At 45.5% G+C, this 7,214-nt stretch overlaps 1 non-coding gene across 1 annotated transcript; it reads left to right on the plus strand.

The window, feature by feature from the left end:
• Positions 1-6,462: 6,462 nt before the first annotated feature.
• On the plus strand, positions 6,463-6,565 carry LOC112408860 (U6 spliceosomal RNA). The gene has a single exon (XR_003005021.1). It is a non-coding gene; the product is annotated as a U6 spliceosomal RNA (small nuclear RNA).
• The last annotated feature ends 649 nt before the right edge of the window (positions 6,566-7,214 follow it).

The following is a 7,214-nucleotide window of genomic DNA, read 5'->3' on the forward strand; positions in this document are numbered from 1 at the left end:
GAATTAGCAGAAGGAAGAAATCATAAAGATCAGATCAGAAATAAATGAAAAAGAAATGAAGGAAACACAATAGCAAACATCAATAAAACTAAAAGCTGGTTCTTTGAGAAGATAAACAAAATTGATAAACCATTAGCCAGACTCATCAAGAAGAAAAGGGAGAAGACTCAAATCAACAGAATTAGAAATGAAAAAGGAGAAGTAACAACTGACACTGCAGAAATACAAAAGATCATGAGAGATTACTACAAGCAACTCTATGCCAATAAAATGGACAACCTGGAAGAAATGGACAAATTCTTAGAAATGCACAACCTGCCAAGACTGAATCAGGAAGAAATAAATGGGGATATGGGGAAATATGTATATGTATAGCTGATTCAGCAACTAACACAACAATGTAAAGCAATCACCAATAAAAATGTTAGAAACAAAACAAAACAAAAAAAGGAGTTCAGAGCCCAAGCACTAAACTCCCCCTGAAAAGACCCAGGATTCCAGTCTTGCCCAGAGTGTCCTCCATTGGTAGTGTCCACTCACCCCCACCCTTATTTACCATCTTTGGGCCCTGCCCCGTTTCAGAGGAGGCCAGGCCCCATGTCACCCAGGCTCCTGAAAAAATGTTGGAGAAGCAAATGAATTGTGCGGGTTAATTCAAAGGCCACCTTTGGGCTCTTAGGAGCACAAATTGTTCCTGGGGACTTTGGCTTGCTTCTGGGAGGCCAGGGGAGGCACGAATTCACCTCTGACTGCTCCCAGGGTGGTAAAGCAGGTCCTGAAGTTTTCTCTTGGCAGCTCCCCATCATTTACCCGATCAGTGAACCTGATTGAACCCGGGCACGCCCCTACTTGGAACAGAAAACACTGACTTTTTCCCCCTGATTATTGGCTACCAGGATGTTTTACTACTCATCATAATAATCACTAACACCTATTGCTAATTTACTAAGCTCTTGATACCCATTAACTTAATTAATTCTCACAAGGACCTTATGAGGCAAAACTATTGTTACTCCCAACTCACAGAAGAGGAAATTGAGGTCTGGAGAGCTGTGGCAAAGACTGCTGAGTGTCCCCCAACATCTATTCTAAAGTTTCCCTTATCTAAAGTAAAAGTAATCCAATTTTTAGCAGGTCATTTCACAGCCTCCTTTGTGGGTAGGTGTGGACATGTGACTGAATTATGGCTAAAGGGTGTGAGGGTTACTGGAGAATTCTCCCTAAGAGATGTAGATGTGCTCGCTTTGCTGTTGCTTCTTTGTCCTTCTTTTACCTGCTGTCTGGAAAACAAATGCCACCATCTTGGACCATGATGTAGGGCCCCGACTGAAGGTGCATTTGACTGGGAGGACCCTCGGTCCCTTACACTGTTGACCATCATAATCAGGCCTGGTCTGGACTTTTTCAGCAGAGGGAAATGAATTCTTTCTTCTTTAAACTATTTTCATTTATTGAGCCAACTTCAATATCAAGCACAGTGGCAGAGCTAGGATTTGAACCTATATCTGTGAGGCTCTTAACCAATCTAATTGTAATTGTTGGAGTGCATCGTGTAACACTGCAGGACACGTGCCACCTTGGTGTGAGGGAATTAGGAGCCAAATCCCGTGTCACCCCCATAGGCCTTCTCTGCGTGGCCCGTCTGCTGTGGAATCTGAGTGAGAAGAGAGGCCTCTGGTGAGGATTTGAGGCCATGGACAGTGAGGGCTGAGGGAATTCACGCATTTATTCTACAGATATTTACTGAGAGCACACCATGTGTCAGGCCTGTGTTAAATGCTGGAGTCTTCCAGGTCAGAGGTATGGGAGATTGCAACGTGGCCCCAAGTCCCTCCCATCCCTGTACACTCGCCCCTGTCATTGTGGCATTGCTGTCTCTTCTGTCAAGAGATGGAATCCATTTCTCAAGCCCTCAAAGCTGGACTTGGCCGTGTGAGTGGCTTTGGCCTGTTGGATGCTAGCAAACATGATGCAAACAAAGGCTTGAAAAGCACTTGTGCATTGGAATTTGTTACCTCTAGCTGCTGGGAACCCTGCAATCACCACTGCGGGGAGGAGCTGGGCTAGCCTGCTGGATGAATAGGGATGCGTGGTCATTGAGCTAACTGCTGGACATGTGAATCTAGAGGATGCTAGATGTTCCAGTCCCAGCTGAGCCAGCCGAGGCCAGAACTACTCAGCCAACTTGTAGAATCATGAGAAATATTAAGTGTTTGTTGATTAAAGCAGCTACGTTTTGGGGTGTTTTGTTATTCAGCAAAAGCCAACTAGTTCCAGGGGTATTAGTGGGTATGCACTGACTACAAGTTTTGATAGTATTCATTATTTAACAGATCAAGAAGTCCAGGGTGGGTTGGGCAGTGCCGATTCAGCAGCTCAGTGGTGCTATCAAGGACCCAGATTTTTTCTCTGTCTGTCTGGTCAATCATTGTCAGCGTGTTGCCCTCTTCCCCAACCTTGTCCCCTCAAGTTGCCAAGATGGCTTCCATGTGCCTCAGGCAAGACAGCATCCCAAGCATGAAGTTGCAACTCAGTGGGCAAGAGCCTTCTTTTTGAGTAGCTCTTTATCAAGTAGAAAAATATTTTCTAGAAGTTTCCACCTAGAAAATATTTGGCCAGGACTGGCCACATGTCCACACCTAGCCCAATTGTTGGCAAAGAGAAATAGGATTGACATATTTGGCTTTGACTAATCATGATTTGTCTCCTGAGGTTGGACACATTGCTGCCCAAACAAACTTGGGGTTCCTCTAGCAAGCAAGTTGGGGGAGTGGCTGTTGGGGACATTTCCTGCAACACTGGGGGCACGATATGAGCAGAGTTGCTGTGACTAAAATGTGCAAAGTGTGTTCAAGAAAGCAGCGAGCAAACCTGTGCAGTCAGAGGGCAGGAGGTGTCCGAGAAGCATTCCCTAGAGTCACTGTCATGGGTGTTCTGTGAAGATTAGAAAAAGGTCCTTTGCTCAAGTCAGTTTGAGAAAGGTAGAGTTACATAACGTCCCCCAGCTTGTGCTGCTGTCGCTGTTGCAGACCCCCTGGGAGCCTTGAAAATGCTAATACTAATATGCCCCACAAATTTCCAGGGACAGGAGCAGGGAGGTGGACTGTATGTTTTTTCCTAAACTGTGTTGACCACAGAAGGTTATTTTCCTCAGAGCATCTCCCAGTATTTCCGCTCGTGGAACAAGCTTTCGGAACTGCTAAGGGACAGTTGGTGCAGTGGCTCTTGACCAGGGTGATGGAGTCTCCCAGGGAACAGTGGGCAACATCTGGAGACATTTTTGGTTGTCACAGTCTGGGGGCCTGGGTACTACTGACATCAGGTGGATTGAAGGCAGGGATGCTTCTAAACATCCTGCAATGTACAGGGCAGCCCCACAACAAAGAACTGTCCAGCTGAAAGTGTCAATAGTCCGCACAAAAACCTGTACATGAATGTTCGTGGCAGCATTATTCATAATGGCCAAAAAGTAGAAACAACCCCAATGTCCATCAACTGATGAAAGGACAAACAAAATATGGTCTATCCCTACAAAGGAATATTATTCAGCTGTAAAGATGAATGAAGAACTGATACACACCACAAGATGAATGATCCTTGAATACATTATGCTAAGTGAAAGAAGCCAGATACAAAAACCACATACTATATGATTCCACTTATATAACATCTCCAGAATAGGCAAATCCATAGAGACAGAAAGCAGATCAGTGGTTGCCAGGGCTGGGTAGTGACTGCTAATGGGTATGGCGCTTCTTTTGGGGTGATGTAAATATTCTAAAATTGATTGTGATGATTGTTGCACAACTCTGTGAATACACTAAAAAGCATTGAATTGTACACTTTTAAAAAATATTTTTTTTATTTATTTGGCTGCACCGGGCCTTAATCGCGGCACACGGGATCTTGGCTGCTGCAGGTGGCATGCAGGATCTTTAGTTGCGGTATACAGGTTCTTGGTTGAGGCATGTGGGTTCTAGTTCCCTGACCAGGCATTGAACCTGGGCCCCCTGCATTGGGAGCGTGGAGTCTTAACCACTGGACCACCAGGGAAGTCCCCGAATTGTACACCTTAAAAGGGGGAATTGTAAGATACAGGAATTATATGCCAATAAATCTGTTTTTTTTTTAAAAGTCAGTAGTGCTGAGGGTGAGAGACAGTGAACTAGTAGGTAACTAGGTTGACAGAAGAAAGTGGGGGGATCAGTTTAGAGGACCATGAAGGGTAGGCTAAGGAGTTTGAATTTTATTGACACTGATGGGTGACAAGATTAGTGAACTCAGCCCTGTATATACATCCATATTTCAAGATTCTTTGAGCATGTGCTGTGTGCTGGGCATTTTCATGTACATCATCCCCTGTAATCCTCATGGTGAATTTGTAGCTAGGTCTGCATTCCATTGTTCAGATGAGTAAGCTGAGGCTCAGAGAAGTTCACTGACTTGATTGAGGCTGCACAGCTGGTAAATTGTAGAGCTGGGGTCTGAATGCATTTGGATTTGCCCTTGACCCCTCAGGATTTCCACTGCTGTATGCTGACTCTCAGTGAACCATCTGCCTTGGCTCTTTCCTGCTTAGTCCTGGTTGCAGCCTGTGGTCCTGGCAGAGCCCCAGGAGGCCCTCCCCAGAGTGCTGACGCTCATCCCTCTGCCCAGGCTGCAGCTGACATCTGGATAGGGGTTGGTTGCTTAGCAACATGGGCACAGATTCTGCCCTGAGCCAAGGGAACCATTTCCTCAGTCTTGGCTGCAGGAATTTCAAGGAGAACAGCTCCAGGAGGGCCTGAGGGAGCAGGGCATGGGGAAAGCAGGAACAGCTATGTCCCCGGGAGGGCATGGAGATGGGGACCCTCCTTAAGGAGAAGACTCAGCTTCAGGGACAGTGAAAGAGAACCAGGAGACCTGCGTCAATCATAAAGATGTTATTATTATGACCACAGCAACATTTCTTGAGCACTATCTGTGTGCCAGGCACTGTGCTAAGTGCTTTATAGTCTATAATCCTTTCCAAACCCCAGGCAATAGGTTACTATTATTATGTCCCTTTTGCAAACGAGGATCCAGGGCTCATGGAGGTTGACTTGTCACACAGTCAGAAAATGCAGAAGCTGGGATATGAACCCAGGTCTTTCTTTTCTTTTTCTTTCTTTTTTAAAAAATAAGCTTATTTATTTATTTTGGGCTGTGTTGGGTCTTCACTGTTGTGCAGGCTTTCTCTAGCTGTGAAAAGCAGGGGCTACTCTTCCATGCGGTGCACGGGCTTCTCATTGCGGTGGCTTCTCTTGTTGCGGAGCACAGGCTCTAGGCTTGCGGGCTTCAGTAGTTGTGGCACATGGGCTCAGTAGTTGTGGCTCATGGGCTCTAGAGTGCAGGCTCAGTAGTCGTGGCACATGGACTTAGTTGCTCCGTGACATGTGGGATCTTCCCGGACCAGGGATAGAACCTGTGTCCCCTGCATTGGTAGGCGGATTCTTAACGACTGTGCCACCAGGGAAGTCCCAAACCCAGGTCTTTCTGACGCCCCAGCTCAGTCCCCATTACAGCCCTGGCTGGGCACTTGATAGAGAAAATATACTATGGGGCTCCCAAGGCCCTGGGCAGCCTGCCTCACCCTCCCTGTCACTCTGCTTGCTCCAGACATACTGTCCTGGCTTTATTTCCTCACACACTCCTACCTCCTTTCAGCTACAGGGCCTTTGCACATGCTGTTCCCTCTGCCTAGGTTGCTCTTCCATCTACTCTCTTCACTTGGTTTACTCCAACTCATCCTTCTGGTCTCCAGTGGAACATCACTTTATTCATTCATCCATTGATCCAAACCTAGTTAATGGGTGCCTCCCAAAGCCAGGTAAACATTAGCAAATAAAATGTACGACCCCAGGCTTCTTGGAGTTTATAAGCTAGTGGAAGAGATAATAGATGAATAGACAAGCCACAATTGCATGGGAAACATTCCCTGACTCCTCTGCCCTTTGGCAAGAATAATTATCAATTAATTGTATAATTATTTATTTAATGCTGGTCTCCCCTTCTAGGATGTAGGTTCTATGAGGCCAAGGACTGTGAGGCTGTACTGTGAGGGTCAGTACTATTATTATCCCCACTTTATAGATGAGGAAACTGAGGCACAGAGAGCTTGAGCAACTTGTCTAAGGCAAGAACTGGTAACTGGTGGAGCCAGGATTTGAACTCATGGCTCCAGGGTCCATGTTTTCAATCAGCAGGTTATGAGCAGTTTAGGAGGAAGAAAGAAAGAAAGAAAGGGAGAGAGAGAGAGGGAGGGAGGAAGGAAGGAAGGAAGGAAGAAAGGGAAAAAGAAAGAAAAGAAGGAAGAGAGAAAGGAATGAAGGAAGGGAGGAAAGAGAGGGAGAAAGGAAGGAAGGAAGGAAGGAAGAAAGAAAGAAAGAAAGAAAGAAAAGAAAGAAAGAAAGAAGGGAAGAAGGGAAGAAAGAGAAAGCAAGCTCGCTTCAGCAGCACATATACTAAATTTAGAATGATACGGAGAAGATTAGCATGGCCCCTGTGCAAGGATGACATGCAAATTTGTGAAGCGGTCCATATTAAAACAACTTTTTTAAATGAACTAATTTTTTAAAAAATTTGTTTATTTTTGGCTGCATTGGGTCTTCATTGCTGCGCACAGGCTTTCTCTAGTTGCGGTGAGCAGAGGCTACTCTTCGTTGCGGTGTGCAGGCTTCTCATTGTGGTGGCTTCTCTTGTTGCAGAGCATGGGCTCTAGCTGCACAGGCTTCACTAGTTGTGGCATGCAGGCTCAGTAGTTGTGGCTCGCGGGCTCTAGAGCACAGGCTCAGTAGTTGTGGTGTATGGGCTTAGTTGCTCTGTGGCATGTGGGATCTTCCCGGACCAGGGCCCAAACTTGTGTCTCCTGCATTGGCAAGCATATTCTTAACCACTGTGCCACTAGGGAAGCCCGTTCCATATTTTTAAAAGACAGCCTCTTCAATAAGTAGTGCTGGGAAAACTGGACAGGTACATGTAAAAGAATGAAATTAGAACACTTCTGAACACCATACACACAAACAAACTCAAGGTGGATTAAAGACCTAAATGTAAGACCAGACACTATAAAACTCTTAGAGGAAAACATAGGCAGAACACTCTGACATAAATCGCAGTAAGATCTTTTTTCATCCACCTCCTAAAGTAATGAGAATAAAAACAAAAATAAACAAATGGGACCTAATTAAACTTAA

The sequence above is a fragment of the Neophocaena asiaeorientalis genome, unplaced genomic scaffold (genome assembly GCF_003031525.2).
Source record: "Neophocaena asiaeorientalis asiaeorientalis breed wild unplaced genomic scaffold, Neophocaena_asiaeorientalis_V1.1 scaffold77, whole genome shotgun sequence".
NCBI classification, from domain to species: Eukaryota; Metazoa; Chordata; class Mammalia; order Artiodactyla; family Phocoenidae; genus Neophocaena; species Neophocaena asiaeorientalis.